Source organism: Pezoporus flaviventris, unplaced genomic scaffold, assembly GCF_033815535.1.
Source record: "Pezoporus flaviventris isolate CSIRO_AGI_PZ_B2104156 unplaced genomic scaffold, CSIRO_AGI_Pfla_v1 ptg000050l, whole genome shotgun sequence".
Lineage (NCBI taxonomy): Eukaryota > Metazoa > Chordata > Aves > Psittaciformes > Psittacidae > Pezoporus > Pezoporus flaviventris.
Window position 1 is genome coordinate 1,697,119 of NW_026892598.1, and position 18,869 is coordinate 1,715,987.

The following is an 18,869-nucleotide window of genomic DNA, read 5'->3' on the forward strand; positions in this document are numbered from 1 at the left end:
AACGCAGCAACTTCTGCAACTATAGTTCTCCTCTGCCCAAGAAAGTAGGGAAGAATTGAGAATCATGCTGTGCACAGAAAACAAAATCCTATCACACCTTATCTCCACTTACAAGCAATCAAACACATAATGCAGTCCGTGTTTTATACATGGGAGATTTATCTCTCCTCAGCCTGTGAGTGAACTTCTCCCAGAAGAGTAACCAAGGCAAAAATATAATTACATCAATGTGAACTTATTATCTGTGGCCTTAACCATTTCCTTACACGAAGGTAGAAAGAAGAGAAAATTCTTTTGCAAAGCAAGAAATCTGGGTGGAAAGGGAATACGTAATTCTGAATAAGTTGGAGCTTAAACAATCAAAAGACCAAAGACAATAAAACCCTCATTACTTTCTTACTCCTAACTAGAATGAAGGTGTGCATTATCACTACAGACAAGTACAACAGAACTGCACAAGGAAGCTGTTTTAAAGGAAGCTGAAAAATAAAATCACTGCATTTTTAAATAATGTGAGGCACTGTGTGTCAAGTGTTATTATGAAAGCAAATTAAAACCTTCTAGTATTTTTACATAACAAAAGGAAACATCTGAAGAAAAGCAAAAAATACAAGTTCAGTTTATTCATTTGACAACTGCCAAGAAATATATTCATGAATAATGAAGTCGGCTGTGTAGGTCTAAATAAAAACACTGTGTGAAATATTCATATGCAGTTAAGAATGTCCTAGGAAAAGGGAAGAAAATGATTTTCTGCAGGTGCTACTGGCAAACAAAACCTCAGTTAATGTCCTTCATAACACCGCATCCACAGAGAAAGATGATCTTAAGACACCTGTTCTTGAAAAATTATTAGAAGAAGAACCAAAAGGCAAACTTACAGTTCTAAGCTGAAAGAACAGGAAAAAGCAAATTCTTATTTCTTCTTATTTCTCAGAAAGTTACTGAAAGTAAAATATTATTCAGCATCATTTTCTTTCTAAATGAATGTGCTCCTTTTGGCTAGGATAGAGTTAATTTTCTTTATTGTAGCTTGTATGGGGTTATATTTTAGATCTGTGCTGGCAACACTGTTGATAACACTGGGACCTTTTCATTACTGATGAGCAGTGCTTACACACTGCCTTCTCAGCCCACGCCACCAGCAAGGAGGCTGCAGATGCACAAGCTGGAAGGGGACACAGGCAGGACAGCTGACACTTGACATGCTTATGAGGTGGGCTGATGCCAATCTCATGAAGTTTAACCATGCCAAGTGCAAGGTCCTACACCTGGGTTGGAGCAATCCCAGGCACAGCTACAGGTTGGGTGGAGAAGAGATTCAGAGCAGCCCTGCAGAGAAGGACTTGGCAGTGTTGGTTCATGAGAAAATGAACATGAGCCGGCAGTATGCGCTCACAGCCCAGAAAGCCAACTGTATCTTGGGCTGCATCAAAAGGAGCGTGACCAGCAGGTCAAAGGAGGTGATCCTGCCCCTCTACTCTGCTCTCATGAGACCTCAACTGGAGTATCGTGTGCAATTCTGGTGTCCTCAACATAAAAAGGACATGGAACTGCGGGAACAAGTCCAGAGGAGGGCCACGAGGATGATCAGGGAACTGTAGCACCTCCCATATGAAGATAGGCTGAGAAAGTTGAGGCTGTTCAGCCTGGAGAAGAGAAGGCTGCGTGGAGACCTCATAGCAGCCTTCCAGTATCTGAAGGGGACCTATAGGGATGCTGGGGAGGGACTCTTCATTAGGGACTGTAGTGACAGGACAAGGGGTAACGGGTTAAAACTTAAACAGGGGAAGTTTAGGTTGAATATAAGGAAGAAATTCTTTCCTGTTAGGGTGGTGAGGCACTGGAATGGGTTGCCCAGGGAGGTTGTGAATGCTCCATCCCTGGCAGTGTTCAAGACCAGGTTGGACGAGGCCTTGGGTGATACGGTTTAGTGTGAGGTGTCCCTCCCCATGGCAGGGGGGTTGGAACTAGATGATCTTAAGGTCCTTTTCAACCCTAACTATTCTATGATTCTATGACACCAACTGACCCAGGGGATATCCCACACTTTATGATGTCATGAGCAGTATATGAAGCTAGGGGAAGAAGAAGGAAGGGAGGATATTCAGAATGATGGTGTTTATCTTCCCAAGTCACTATTACACGTGATGGAGAGCTGCTGTCCTGGATATGGCTGAACACCTGCCTGCCCATGTGAAGTCCTGAATTTGCTTCACTTACTGACCCACGAATTTTCCCACTTGTACCCTTTCAATTCTCTCCCCCATTCCACTAAGGGGAAGTCAACAAGCAGCTCTAAGGGGCTTAGTTGCTGTATGGGCTTAAACAATGACAATGAGAAAGAAAAAAATGCGGTGGGGGGAGGGAAGCAGATAAAGGGAGGATGGAAAAGGGGGAAAGCATGTATTTTCTTTCATACATTAGGGTATTTGTGTTCCTTGCAAAAAGAGAAGGAACTCCTGGGGAGGAGAAACTGGGGAGGAAGGCAGCATCTAAGAACCACCTCAACTACCTGTTGCTGGCTTTTATTGAGACTGTTAGACTTCAGTCAAGCAGTGAGAAATGAGATGGATACAAAAAGATAAAAACAGTATAAAGCCCTCAGTCAGCTCAATATGAGGAAATAGAAGTAGCTAGAATGTGAAACTAGTCAGAAGCACAATTCCCAAATGCTAAATTTATTCTTAAAGGGAGCCACTAAAATCAGTCAAAATCCCTGTAATGAGAGGAACTAGCTGTTGTGAAAAGGCACGACATATTCGAGTCTACAGGTTCTTTTCCACATTAAAGATTTTGCTTTGTTAACAGAAACATAGAATTTCAGCATTTTTTTACGGTTTATGCTTTAACATGTTGCATTTGGGTGACATTAAAGCTTACTTGTGGCAAAGTGCACTGCCACTTCATTGGGTTTGTGTAGCAACTTTTGTTAACAGGGTGTTACAGGGGCAGTTTCTGTGAAAATACAGCAGAAGCTTCCCATGTCAATCCCAACTGACTCCAAGACTGTCCCAGTACTGGCCAAAGCTGAACCCACCAGTGACAGTGGTAGTGCCTCTGGAATAACACGCTATGCCTGAAGAAGGGGTAAAAACCCTTCTGCGCAACAGCAGCTGGGAGAGAAGAGTGAGAATATGTGAGAGCAACGGCCCTGCAGACAGGAGGCAGGGACGATGCTCCAGGCACTGGAGCAGAGGTTCCCCTGCAGCCCATGGTGCAACCCATGGTGAGGCAGCTGTGTCCCTGAAGCCCATGGAAGTCCATGGTGGAAAAGATTCCACCTGCAGCCCATGGAGGAGCCCACACTGGTGCAGGGGGATTCCTGAAGGAGGCTGTGATCCCAGGGGAAACCCATGCTGGAGCAGGGTCCTGGCAGGAGCTGTAGCCCTACGGAGAGAGGAGCCTGCGCTGGAGCAGGTTTGCTGCAGGACTTGTGACCTCACAGGGACCCACACTGGAGCAGTATGTTCCTGAAGGATGCACCCCTTGGAAGGGACCCACGCTGGAGCAGGGGAAGAGTGTGAGGTGGAAGGAGTGGTAGAGACGACATATAATGAGCTGAATGCAACCCCCATACCCTATCCCTCTCAGCTGCTAAGGGAAGAGGACACACAGGAGTGAAGTTGAATGGGGGAAGGGAGGGGTGCGGGGAAGGTGTTTTAGGTCTTGTGTATGTTTCTCACTATCCTGCTCTATTTCTAACTGGCAACAAATGAAAGAAATTTACCCCAAGTTAAGTCTGCTTTGCCAGTCTTGATCTCAGCTCAGGAACCTTTTAATCTTATTTTCTCCTCTTGTCCTGTTGGGCATCTGACAGTCAAGCAAAATCAACTTACCACAGAATCCCTCCACGAAGGTAAAGGCTAGCTGTCAGTTTATCACCATGACTACCAGCTCAAACCAAGTAATTAAGCCGGTTTTATGAGCAAGATAAGTGCCAACTCTGTATGTACTATCTTACAAAAATTACAGGATTGTAGAATCTACCCAGTACTATTCCATAAGGTGATACGTGTGAAGTATGAATGAGAATTAAAATATAAAAGTTTAAAGGTTAAAGACATAAATAGACTATATCACATGCAAAGAACCTAAAACCAAACTACAGCTTCACTAAGTTTCAGTTTTCCACTGGAATTAAATGGATTAAAAACCCCTCATCAGTATGTTTAAATCAATGAAAGAGATACTCTAAGAATGTCACACAACAAGCCAGAATCATGAAGTTATTTTGCAGTTAAAACTGATATATTCAAGTTAAAAAAAAAAAAAAATAAACCTGCATAGAAAACTACTATTCCTCATTACCACATATCTCAAGGTTTTAGAACAAAAAGATCTCAACCTTTCAAACTTCTTATTTAGTTCTAAATTGCAAGAAACCATTAAACAAAAAAAAAACCCAGCTGCATCCATCCATGGTTGACAAAAGGACTACATTTTAGCTAAAGGTGTACAAAACTCCTTGTGTCAGTCCACAGCCTTGCAACATTACTTCCCCAAAAATGTTACCTTCCATCATCTCAAAACATAAAGACCATGAAACACACAAAGGCTGAAGAGAAAACTGGTAACCAAAACATATTTTCTCTACGGAAAACTTATCTTTCTGAAAATAGTGTTCAGTTATATGTAAAGAAAGGGCAAGAGAGTTATGCATTCTGTTTGCTGTAAGATTTTAATTTCTTACTTGATGAGGTAAAACTGCACAGCAACTCAGGACAAATACTATGACCAAATATGATTTCCCATGAGTGTGCTTGGAGTCTAATTCAAGAGGTGCACTTTTTTTTGATACAATTCAACATAGTAGAACTATACCATACATAATTCAAACCATATGGTAAGCAGAGCGCTCAGAGTTGTGACTATTTTGAGACCAATGCTGGCTGAATCCAGCATATCACCAGAAGTATAAACAATCTGAACACCACTCACTAGCAGATCATAAGCACAACTGTTCAAATCCAGGGTAAAAATAAGTGCAATCAGAATTGCAACTGCCAGCAAAGACTGACATGAGATGAATAATCTATTTCCAGCATTAAGACCGGAACAATACAGATGACTGTCTCTAGCCAGCCAGCAGAAATGTCTGATCAATTTTCCTAACTGTATTATGGAAGCTAGTCATTAAATTTCCCACAAAATTTAATCCAGAAAAGGGCATTTCTTGTCTGGAAATTTGGCTTGCAGAGGGACACATTTTATACAGGTAAAAGAAATCCTATTTCCTCTCAGAATTCACAGCTAAAAGAAAGAAGCTGCATAAACATCACCCATATGTGCTCAAGAAAAATTGCTTTTTTTTATAGTTACATGAAAAAATTTCACCAGGGGGAATAATCCAGCTAAAAATTACCACACACAAATGTGGTAATAGTATTGGTATAGTAACATATTGCATATGTTGCACTGCAACTGATATTAAACAGTGATTAGGTTGTGAAATAAAGCAAAAAGAAAACCCCAAACTCACCCTTCCCTTTTTCAAACAGCAGTAGAAATCCTTTTTTGTTTTTCCAAAACATAGATTTTGTCTGCTCTTGTCCTTCTTAGCTAAAGTAGTTGTCTGAACTCAGTTCCTGTTACTGACAAATATTCAATACAATTACGTGAATGAGGAAAAAAAAGGCACAAAGAAAGCAATTCCCAGTAAAATGATAATTAAAAAAACCCAAACAAACAAACAACGCAAAACAGAAACACCCCAACAATTAAGTATTAGATACAGAAAAGCAAATCCATCAATTTCTGCAAACACTAAACTTCCACTCTACACTGAGGGTATGCATTACCTAGAGATGAAATGCTTACACTGTTCACAGATTTCTTTTTTAAGGTAGATCAAGACTTGGATTTGTCTCACCACACTGTCTCAAGAAAACAATCACCCCAACAAGGGGCTGATGAGCCTTCTGAGGAAGAGGAAGACTGAACGTGGGAAAGGCAGGATTGCTTTAAAAGCCAGTCCTCATGCTGACTTTGTATTATGAAGCCAATGGGCATTGCCTTATCCGTACTAAGGCACATCAGGCAAGAACAAGATCATACAGGTGAACATTTGCTGTCTGTCAATTAACTGAGTGAATGGAGAGACTGGCATGGCAGGTAGAAAGCAGGCAAGCATCTGTTTTTTGTTCTGTCTGCTCAATGCAAAACTGTGGACTAAAAAAAAATAACTGATTTGCCCTTTGCAACAAGGCTGTAGCAAATACGGTAGCTTTGAAAGGAATCTGATCCAGTACCTCAGCCAAAAACAGTCTTAGTGCTCCACATGAAAGACTAAATCCAAGAGGGTGCACAGGAGAGACATCCTCTATTGAGCCAAAACAAAATAACTAATTAAGAATGCATCATTTTAATTATTTATGGATACATAGACAACAAGAACAAATAATAAAATAATCTGCTGTCAATTGAATGTCTACTTTGGTTGTAACTCTAAGAAATCCTGCTAAATGCCACAGAGGATTTTATTTTTCACATCTCAGAAATCTCAGAACTGCTATACCAAAATATTTGAGGATTTACTTAAACTTTTAATTAAAGTAAATCAGATGTAAATACTTCTATGGTGGTTGGCAAAAGGCTGTTTCCTTAAGCACAGTTAGTATTAAAGATTTAGGCTTTAAACATCAGAATGCCATGATGGTTGCTTTTTAATTAAGAGATAAGGTTACATTTTACAATTATAGTTCTAAGATAACAAAATAAACATATCACCCTTTCCTAAGCATCAGAAACTATAGCAGCTCAAGATGAACAAGATTCATGGGCAGAAAGGAAAGACCTTACATCTTTAATTTAAGCATACAGTATGTTTTTCAAGTAATGTTTGAAATCTGGTAAGTGTCTGAATTTTATTCCCTAACATTAAGAAATGCCAAGAGCATAAACCCAAGTTTCTTCACTTTGAAATAAATAGAACAGTGTAATGTTATATTATGTTAAATCTATTCAGCATGCAGTGAAAAGCCCAGCACCTAATTAAAATTTATGGTTCGGGAAGGTACATCATCTGTCAGCAGTAGGAAATATCTAGAACCTTGAATTCAGTTCCTCCATCCTCTGTAACAGTGAAGTTCTAGCAAAAAAATTGATTTGTCCTTGTAACCCTATTTATTACATAGTATAAAGACAGCCTGTGTTCAGGAGCACTGCTATAATTAGGGGATATGAGGTTTGGATAATTTAATGAAGGCAAGAAAGCTTGTCCACTGGATCCCAGCAAAGCCAGTCTGGGCTAACACCACCACCTCTGCAGCTGTCACACCTCTTAGTACTTATGCTCCCTAGTGCCTAGCTGTGATAAATGCGGAATACAAGGAGAAAGCATCAAAGATATAGAAAGCTTGCAGTTTCATCTGAATAGAATTAGAACAGAACAGAACAGAATAGAAAAATTTCAGTTGGAAGGGACCTACAATGATCATCTAGCCATGAGAAATATTTTATATTTAATACTATACATATACACTTGTAGAAGACCACAGCTTCTCACTCTTATTTACATTCGCTTCATTATCCTTAAGGGGGAAATTACTTGGATAAAATCAATCGATATTCAAGCATATGACATCAAGAACAGAAAGAATGACACTACAGCTCAAATGGAGGTTTTCTTTTCAAGCATACCACTTTTGCTTCATTCAGTCACATAAAATGACAATCTGACATATGGTTAGACTCGGTTGACACTTCCAAGTCACATAAGGATTTGTGATATTATAATGCTGTGAAGTGCATTGTGCAATCAATTTTTGTAACCTTCTAGGGGTCTCAAAGTGCTCTTTTTCCAATTACGTGAAGTAACATCTTTTCTATTACTTGCCATGCTCAGTGTCTGGATTGTCTATTACTGACTGAGCACATCTCTTGTACTAGTTTGTTTTATTTACTTTTCTTCCTTTTATTTTCCAAGAAAAATATATTGTAAATGAAATTATCTATCTAGTCAATTTTTAAAATAAATATATAAAGGGAAGGCTCAGTAGGGAGATTTTAAAGAGTAAAGGTTAATTTTAAATAGCAATGTATTGTTAAACAAAAACAACCAAACCAAACCAAAAAAGTTACCAGTGAGGCTGAAAAATGATGATTTATTTCAGTGAAGGAATAAATTCTGAGACCAGGATTACCTTATCCTTTATCACATTTGTACCGAAGTTTTCCTGAGTTTAAAAGTTCACAGCAGCAATTCACAACAGCATGATACTTCTAAAGCAAGTAGAAATAAAAGCACTGCTTTTAATCACCATGCAAGTACCATCAGTGCACAAGCTATACTGATAGGACAGGAAAAAGGAATGCAGTGAAGCACAACAATTTTCCAAGACCAAAAGATGCTATTTTTAAAATTCAACTTCAGAAAAACTCTGCATTTCAGACATGTGGAAACAATATACCCACAGCTCTGAAGAGGCACGAATACTGAGCCCAGTTCTGTTCCTAATGAAGTCACTGGTTTTAGATAAGAACAAATGTATTTGTTTCTGGCCAGACAAAACTGAACTTCTCCTGGTTGTCTGCCTAGACCTCAAGATCACATACTGCTTGGATATAAACCAGTCTTATCAAGTCTTAAAGGAGATGAGCCACCAATGTGTGCCTCCAGCCCAGAAAGACAACTGTACCCTGGGCTATATCAAGAGGAGCATGGCCAGCAGGTCGAGGAAGGTGATTCTGCCCCTCAACTCTAGTGAGACAAAATCTGCAGTAGAGCTTCCTGCTCTGGTGTCACCGGTACCAGAAAAACATGGATCTGTTGCAGCAACTCCCAAGGAGAACCACAGAAATGATCAAAGGGCTGGAGTACTTCTCCTACGAGGAAAGGCTGAGAGAGTTGGACTTGTTTAGCCTTGCAGAAGAGAAAGACTCGGGGAGATCTTACTCCGGCCTTTCAATACTTAAAAGGGGCTTATAAAAGAGATGTGAACAGACTTCTTAGCAGGGCCTGTTGTGACAGGTCAAGAGGTAATGGTTTACCTAAAAGACGGTAGGTCAAGATAAGATACAAGGAAGAAACTGTTTACAAGGATGGAACAGGTCACCCAGAGAGGTGGTAGATGTCCCATCCCTGGAGACACTCAAGGCCCAGCTGGATGTGGCTCTGGGCACCATGGTCTAGTTAAAAATGTACCTGCTCATTGCAGGGGGGCTGGACTAAATGACCTTACAGCCCAAACCATTCTATGGTTCTATGATTCTATTTTAAAGAAGTCACTTAAAGGTAGGTAACAGTGTACAGTTCACCTACTTTGTCTTCTGCCCCCATGAATTGTATGGAAAATTCATCACAACTTGGGGCATGTAAACATCAAGTATCTTTAATGATTACAGTGACTGACACTATGCAGTCTGTAAGTAAACATTTGTCATGATTAACAGAGTGAAGATAAAGTGTGCTTATGAAGACACAGTTCCTAATGTTTGTTGGTTTTTTTTTTTAGGAGGCTGAATTGTATTCCATGTAACTTACTACAAAGGGAAAGAGTTACTCCAAGGATGACATCTGAGCTCCAGTAAAGTACAAACAAGCTTTGCCATTACTCTCTGTGTGACTAAGACATCACACACCTTAACTAGTATTTATTTGACTGTTAGGAAGTACTTCCTTCTTGCTTTTGTAAATACTACTCCATTTAGCACTCTCATGAATAACCACGAGATTTAGTATTACTTCTTCATTCCCAAAAGAAAACAGCAACCTAACAAAACCAAATCAATATTCAGGCTACCAAGTGATCTGACTAACTGAAGAACTGTTTTTACTGTAAAGAAAGAAATCTGCTCACTGCAAACCACCCCAGGTTTCTCATAATTAAACCATCCTTTCCACCCCACAGCTTATCTTTTCTTCAACATTCAAGCATGCAGAAAACTAGACTTCAAGCATTCAGCCAAAATAAATGCACTTGAGCATTGTGGACTGAGGCCTAGAAAAATAAATCTGTTTGTTTCAATTAGGCTTGAAGCAGAAACCTTTGGAATTGGAAATTAACGGCTGTTATTTTAAAATTGAAACAGCATACATGATTCAAGCATTGTGCAAAAGCTAAAGCACTGTCTGATTAATGACAGGATCAAAAAAATAAGAGGTCAACTGATCTGTTGAAAAGAAGATATTTAGTTGGCTGTATTTGATTAATTTATGGCTTTATTTCCTTTGAACTACTATAAAGTTATTTGCTCTTAATACAAAGTACCTTACAGTCATGCAAAATTAATATGTTTACATCATTGTACTCAAGCTTGTATGGCAACTTGTTTCAGTTATTTCACATCAGCTAACTCTATGGACTTTAAGACTCACTGACATGCAGATCCAAACCAGATCAAGCAACTGTCCTGTGTAAATGACATAAGCACATACATGTATAAATGGAGGGGAAGACCAGACAGAAACCTCACTAGTATACACAGCAATAACTATCACCATTACTTATCCCTAGAGTGCCACTGTTTGTACTGATATAGTGACAGCAGAGTACAAAGTAGGATAGCAGTTGTACTGGATGCTCTGTGCACATTTGGAACATTGGAACATATAGTTGCTGCCTTAGATGCAATCCACAGCCAAACTGCAAGTAAACCAGGTGGTGGGATTTATTATAGCTTCTAACATCTTAACTTTTGCATTAGAAGTGGGACATGGTCTGGCTCTGCCACTTTATCCACTTGCCAACTCACGTCAGTAAGAATCACAGAACTTTAATCGAGGTACCATGCACAGAGGTATAGTTTCTACTGAGTACGCTGCATCAGCATCCTTTCCTCTCCTCTCCTCTGTGACACAGACCACAAAGTAACTTTAACCATTAATTTCTATAAGCTTATTACTTATTTAGCAATTTTCCATATTAAAAAAAATATTTTACATGTGAGGGAAGATAAAATGAAACGATGCACTGTTCATTCTTCTCAGCCATTTCATATTACAGGGCGTTAAACCAGTCAAGTGTGGAAAATATCCTGTAGTTCTACTTATATCCACTCTACTTTCATCCCACTTACCTAAGCTGTGGAGTACTACTTCCTGACAGCCGCTGACCCTATTTGGGCATGACAGCTTCTCCCTTCACTTGTTTAAAAAGGGTCTTTAAATGGTAAGGAGGTCCTGCTACTTCGTTTAGACTGTTCTTTAAATATGTATTTAACTTCATGTTATCTTCAGTTATGGCTCATTCTCAAAATGAATTTGTTCAGTCTCACCACTAACGTTTCACAGCAGTGTGACTCTAAAGTGACAAAATGTTTCTGCTTAAAATAGAGAATAATAGTTCTCAAATCTCTGTTATACAAAAAAATACTAGTGTCCATTTAAAATTACCTACTTGTAAATTTAAAATCCAGTCATGCAGAGATATATGAAACAGTCACCCCCAAAAAATAAACTACTTAAAGTGTGATATTCTTATCATTCAGATTTGAAGGGGCCTGAGATCATTTAGTCCAACACCTCTGCTCATGCAGGGTCAGCTAGAGTAGGTTAAGCCCAGGACTGCCCAGCTGGCTTCTGAGTATCTCCAAGGATGGAGACTCCACAGTATCTCTGGGCAACCTGTACCACTGTTTGATCAGTAAAAAAAAAAAGTGTCTTCTTGTGTTCAGATGGAATTTCATGTGGTTCATTTTGTACGTATTGCCTCTTGTCCTGACAGTGGGCACCACAGAGAATAGACTCGTTCCCTCTTCTTCATTCTATCCCATCAGGTATTTATACACATAGGTAAGATTCTCCTGATCTTTTTTTTCTTCAGGCTCAATAGTCCCAGCTCTCTCAACCTCTGTTGATATGAAAGAGGCTCTTGTCCCTTAATCTTCTTGTCTCTGCACTGGACTTACTCCAGTAAGTCCGTATCTCTCTTGTACTGGAGACCCCAGAACTGGCCCCAGTATTACAGGTGTGGCCTTGCTGGGGCTGAACAGAAAGGAAGCACCACCTCTATTGGCTTGATGGCAAAACTTCCTAAAGCAGCACAGAAGTCTGTTGACTAACTTTGCCACAGCAGCATATTTCTGGCTCATGGTCAGCCTTGTGTCCACAAAGACCCCCAGGTCCTTCTTTGCAGAGCTTGTTTCCAGCCGCTTAGCCCCAGACATTTGTGGATTCATGGGGTTATTCCTCCCCTGATGCAGGACTTGGCATTTCCCACTGCTGAACTTTGTGTAATTCCTCTCTGCCTAGTCCATCATCCTGTTCAGGTCCCTCTGAATGGCAGCATAAGTCCTTTCAGTTTTGTATCATCTGCAAACTTCATGAGACTGCACTCTGTCCCATTGTCCAGGTCTGTTTAACAGCTCATGTGAAGATCTGAAGCAGTATTGGCACCAGTACTCACTGCTCGGGTAGACCACTAATGACTTGTCATTAATTAAACTTTGTGCTACTGATCACAGCTCTCTGGGTGCAGCCTCACAGATAGTTTTGAATCCATCTCCCTGTCCACTTGAGCCAACTTTTGTCAGCTTGTCTATACGGATGTTATGGGACACAGTGTTAAAAATCTTAGCAAACAACATCCACTGCTCTCCCACTATCCACCTGCATCCACCTACCTGTAGAACACTGTCGGGTTGGTTATACATTGTTTCTCTTTCCCGAATCAATGCTGATTAGATTATTTTCTTGCACTTCATGTGTTTGAAAGTGCTTTATAGGAAGCTTCTCTCCATCACCTTACTAGAGACTGAGGTAAGGCTGATCTCTTTTTTTCTTTTCTGAGGAAAAACTCTGGTTTTCCACAGGTTTTCCTTCTCACCCTTCTTGAAGTCAGGACTGACATTTGGTCTTCTCCAGCCTTCAATGACCATGGCCTTTCAAAGATAATCTAGACTGGTCACACAATGACATCAACCATCTCACTCAGCACTGATGGGTGCAGTCTGTCAGGCCCCATGTAGGTGTGTCCAGTTGAAGCGCTTCCTCGTCCTTCACTTTGTCCTCCTCCTTATCCTTCCTTGCTCCAAACTTTTCCTCTGATCTCAGATGCCTGGGATTCATGCAGCCTGCTACACCCATAAAGATACACCCATAAAGACTGACAGAGGACACTGGGTAACTTGGCCTTTTCTGTGTCTGGTGTCACTAGTTCCCTTTCCCCATTCAGCAGCAGGTTTTCTCTAGTCTTTCTTTGACTGCTTATGTATTTACAGAAGCCTTTCCTGTTACCCTGCACATCCTTTGTCAGACTCAACTCCAGGTCAGCCTTGGCTTTCATCCATGCAAGATCAGACAACAACTTTATACTGCTCCTGGGTTAACTGCCCCTGTTCCAACTATTGTACATTTCATGTCTGAGTTCACTCAGGAGCTCCTGGCTCATTCATACAATAAGCAGAACAGACTCCTGCCACCTTTGCTTGATTTCCGGCTTGTTGGGCTGGACTTTTCTTCAGCTTAGAGGTGGTCTTTGTATACCAACAAGTGAATTCAGACTCCTCTTCTTTCCAGAGCTGTAACCTATGGGATTTTTCCAAGCAGATCTCTGAAGAGATGTATGGACTAGTACTGGTGGCTCCTATGTTAACAATGATTTCTTTCTCTAAGCATTTATTTCTCTGTTATTTTTCTAGTTTATAAATTTGTGTGACTCTAAAGAAAACAAATTTTTAATTTCAAACACTGGGTAACACTGGGTATAATGCTAGTAATGTAGGATATACAACATTGAAAAGTAAACCCAAAGCAGAGATCATAGAATCATAGAATAGTTAGAGTTGGAAAGGACTTTAAGATCATCTAGTTCCAACCCCCCTGCTGTGGGCAGGGACACCTTACGCTAAATCATATCACCCAAGGCCTCATCCAACCTGGTCTTGAACACTGCCAGGGATGGCCAAGCAATTGCATTTTATATACACTTTTACAGATTGCCATGGTTTCAATGCATTTTGATTTTAGTGTCCTCCTTATGTATTGAAATAGTTAACAGAGAAGAGAAACAAAAAAGAAATAATACTGTTTAAAGAATTTTTGGGTTGTGCAGAAACAGAAATACCTATCAAAATAATTGTTTGCATAATTATGATATAAACAAGCTGCAATTAGGATGTACTTATCATTTCATTATGTTGCTCATTATGACCAAAATATCCTGTTTGTTCTCCCTGTTCAAACAGGAAAAAACCAACCCTGTTCATGAAAGCAATTCTTTACAGCGTTTCAAAAGGAAACTGGAGCTGGTAAACACATGTTCTTATGGGAAATTGCCATAATCCTGACTACATCCCAGCAGGCTCTGAAAATATTTCTCACAAAGTTCCTTCTATACATCTAGAACATACGTACAACAGACTATGCTTCAGTCCTTTTAAGGAACGTGCTAGACTAATTAAGAGAGCATCACTCTTGCATTTCCTTTCAAATATCTGCCTTTTGCTACAGGTATTCTGCAGTATTTGTTTTCTCTCCTATTTTCATGATTTCTGCACTTTATCAGTCTATGAAAGAGGCCATGAAAGTTTATATCTAGACGCTCCACTGACAGCATCTTACTGTAGGCTTCTAATGCAGTAAGGCCAACACATAGGCTATTGATAAACACATTTCATTATGTTCGTATCATTAAACTCCTACTATTCTTCCAGGACAATTATCAGAGAAATCAATACAGTTGTTATTTTTTATGTGGTTGCTAAGAGGTTTTGAAATTGATCCCACAGGTTTTTTATTACTATTGACTGATACATCAAAAAACACAAACAGATCAACATAGCTACTTTACTCACTTTCATTCAGCTAAATATCTATAAGCCATTAGAGACATGCAAAAGTCACAAATTTCTGGATGAGGAACACTAACATTGATGAAAATTTTAAAAAACTTCACCACTTGAAAAATGTATATCACTCTTTACAATCTAAAATGGACAGCATGACTTCCTCAGCTGTTTTTTCTTTACTACTTCTTTTCTGAGTTTTTATCCTCTTGCATCTAACAAGCCTATTCAGTTAAAGAAAGAGACCACATAAGACATGGAAACACTTTGAATGCTATCAGAGAAAAGTACAGAAAGTATCTTGAACTTTTTATTCTGAATATAGATCTTTCATGTTCCAAATCAGACACCTAGCAATTAGTCTTCCTGAAGGGCTCTGTCATTCAGCATCAATTACTGTAATTATCTTTTTTTGCCAAAACCAGAACCAGTAGCAGCTAGAACTTTGCCAGGACTACTGTCCGTGTAAAGCATGCACCACATCCTCTCTCAGCAGCTGTATTTTCCAGAATTGTTTAACAGACAGATGAAAAGGCATGCCTCACTGTCTCCCGCTAACTGGAGCAATAATGATTTGTGCAAGTTTAAACCGAGTGTTTTAAAGATAGCACAGATAAGGAAAAGGGATGGGTGCACTTCTGCCCTGTGTAATTTACTACATTTTTTAAAAGTGGATTTGGAATTCCTCCTTTCTGATTTATCAGTATTGTACTCTCTCACTTATTCTGTATTGGTATAAACAGCTGCAGAAAATGCAGCAGAGAGAAAGGAAAAACCTCAGAGCTTTAATGAACTTAGAGGAATTTATAACCAATGCCCTCCATTAAACCAGTGTGTTTTCCTTTACCACATGCAAAAATATTGCAGTAGTATTTTTAACTTTTTGGATGTCAGTTGGCCAGAATGACTTGCTACTACAGTTGGAAAACAAACCACAAATGTTCTACCGCTAAAGTTTAAATCTATCTCCTGGGTTTGACTCCACACTATAAATTACTAAAACAAGCAGGAAAACATTTTATTTACACTTCTGTTACTTTCCATCCAGGACTCTAATCTCCAGACAACTATTCAAACTCCCTTGCTCCACTATATGTGACTCTCGTAAAGCCCAATATTTTAAGTGCTCTGCCTTAAAGGACTCTAGCTACTTCTGTGGGTGTCACTTTTAATTAAGGACACATGGAAAGGAAATGAAGGAGCCAAAAAGCACTCTTGTTGTCTGGAAAAACACTAGAATGCATGGACATGGGTGACAACAGCAGGAAAAAGCAGAGCTGGATAATAGGAAATGTTTGCAGCTGATAGAAACAGTTTAGTGCCTCTTATTCAAGCATACGAAGAAGCTCAAAAATCTGCCTCGAATGATTTTTTTTTTTTAAATGAAAAATGAAACTGTTTAAATTTTCAAAGGTAACAGGAAACCAAAAATATTAACACGGACAAACCTTTCAAAACTGTTAAAAGCACATTGTATTTTCTTTCTACATATTCTACTCAAACTTCACTGAATAAGAAATCATTCATAGAGCTATCAAACCATGTAGTGAACTAGACAGTGAGAACCAGGAAGTTTAACAGCTGAAGATGACCGGAAAGGGCCTGCTGATAAACAAGAATGGGACACCAGAAATCATTTACGTATTGACTGATTTGTAACTCTTTTTTACTCAGCAGTAGCTTCATTTTTGCTCCACACCACTATATTTCTGTTCAAAGGGCCAAGAAAGCATGCCAAAACCAGATGGTTCTGGTCTCTAGTAACTATCAACTGATATCCAATTTGGATTCCTAGCCACTAGCCTTCACAAGTGAAAATTATGCAACCGTATCACTTATGATGACCTCTGAAAGGGCCTGCAATTTGAGATACAGAAACTGTATGCCCGAGCTGCTTATCATAGAAACAGAAGGACTAAGCTCTCACCACTGAGCTATCTTGATTTCCAGGACTCCCAACTCCTCCACCTCCAATGAGTTAGCCTGTACTTCACCCTTGAACTCTTCTCTAGTAATGACTCTTGGGCCCACCAGAAACAGCTGTTATGTTTAGTACAATCTGTTGACAGGGATTATTGAAAGAATGCATGGCCAAATACCACATGCATGGCCAAATACCACAATCTGTTTTTTCACTAAAAATTACAACAACCAACATTTCTACTCCTAGTCCTAGAAGGGTGTAAAAGAATAAATTTAGAAACTGGGAACACATCTATCTACTGAGGGAAAAAAAAAAAGGAGAACATTTGGCAGACAGCAGTTTAGCTTCACAAGCAAATATTTAGTTATCTGCAACTGACAAGTAAGCAGAAACACTGATTGGCTAGATGTGGTTTAAAATCTGAGCAAGTAATTTAGCATCAATGTTATAATGTTTAGTTTTCAAGTAAACAATATTGTCATAGGAAAGCTTGTGCTTGTGGATAATAGTACTATAATTTGTAGTTTTATGAACATAATTTTCTCCTTCTATAAAGTAAATCATCAGTCTTGGCATGTGACCAAGTTACAAGTGTAGTTGCTTTACTGGGAATAAATGCAGCTGGCTAGGCAGTATTGTAAGACTGTTACTCCATTTTTCAACAAAGGAGTATTTCTTTTACTGCCTCTTTTTCCCACACACATATATGCTGAAACAAGCAACAGCACTCCAGGTAGGATGTGTCTCGGTTTCAGGAAGAGAAGACAGCTTTAATACTGTTCAGAACAAATCAGGGCCAGTTGCAACTGTTCAAGAGATTATTCCTTTTAAACCAGCTCCAATCTTTTCCATTCACTTGTTGCAAGGTAAAGGGGCATTACATCTGGTAAGCAGGGAGGAACAAGGATTTCCTGGTTCATGTATCCTACTAAACAGAAGAAAGCATTGCCAATGCCAGAATTTGGATTGTGGAATACTGTCAAAGTTGGGATCCTTATGTGGTCCAGGATGTTCATATGGTGTTTCAATTATACAGATGATTCACTGATTTTTATCATAGCTGTACAGTCTGAAAAGGAACTCTGGACTGCAATGTCAGTTCAGCACTTAGCTGCTACTAACAAATATGATCTAGGTTGCTTGTTTCCTAGTAAATCCATCTTCCAAGAACTATATTTTTGCTACTCAAAAGTCAGTTGTAACTCTCACCAATGCTCCTAGAAGATTTGAGATGATGTCTTATGATTCCAGAAGAACCATGGCTAGGCAAACAAAAGAGTACATTGTCTGCAGCTGCCAAGAGACCTCTGCTAACTGGTGATTCAGGCTCATGTAAAATATGAATGCCCCTTATGTCATCATCATCAGTTCTTTCTTGTGAATAGTTCTGATATAATAGTAAAACCGAATGTCAGCTACAGTGCAGATACTATGCGGAACAGGCAGTTATTCACACATACAAATTCTGAAACCTGACTACCTTAAAAATTAAATTGTGTTTAGAGAAGGCAGAAGAAGAAGGGCAAGTGAATTCTAAATCCACCTGAAATCCTGGATCCAACAGGACGTCCAACCCTCATCCAGAGCTGTGCTCTCAAAGGTCTGACCATTTATGAAGAATTTCACCCACTTTGGTTGTTCACTCAAAGGTCCAATACTTTCACAAGTGAAGACAGCCACTAAGTTTTGTAGCAGTACTGCAGTGGGTTTGCAGAAACACATGCAGAGCCATAAGAAGTGCTGTGGAGTCATACAAAGAAACTACTGAGAGCCTTATGGGAGAGTTCCGACAAGATATTAGGCACATCCATAGAACCGTAAGCGGTAGAGACAACAGTCTCTCCTGTAACTGTTAGATTCAAAGAGCCCATCATCAAAATACTTACAAAGCCACACTCTTCCCTGCAAGGTAATTCAGCTTCTTTGTTTGCCTGCAAGTTAGTTAAGGCTTGTACAAATTCTCTTAAAATGCAGCAGGACCTTTTAAGCAATTATTTCTATCCTAAGGGAAGTGAGTGTAAGTCAGATCTAAGCAAGATCTTTCAGAATCAGCTGGCAGTCTCACTAGGACAGAAAATACACTGCTGTGCACTACATAAGTAGAAATACAGAAACCAAGAGTACATATAACAAGTGATTCTGCAGAATGTCACACTCTAATATACTACAGAATCTAAAATTCAGATTTACATTGAACAGCCAGACAGGATTTGCTGCT

The 18,869-nt window shown here is 39.5% G+C and overlaps 1 protein-coding gene across 3 annotated transcripts in view; it reads right to left on the reverse strand.

Annotated features, from left to right (window-relative positions):
* The window catches only part of SNCAIP (synuclein alpha interacting protein), a 76,418-nt gene that overhangs the window by 50,537 nt on the left and 7,012 nt on the right, over positions 1-18,869 (reverse strand). The gene's annotated exons all lie outside the window — the stretch shown is intronic.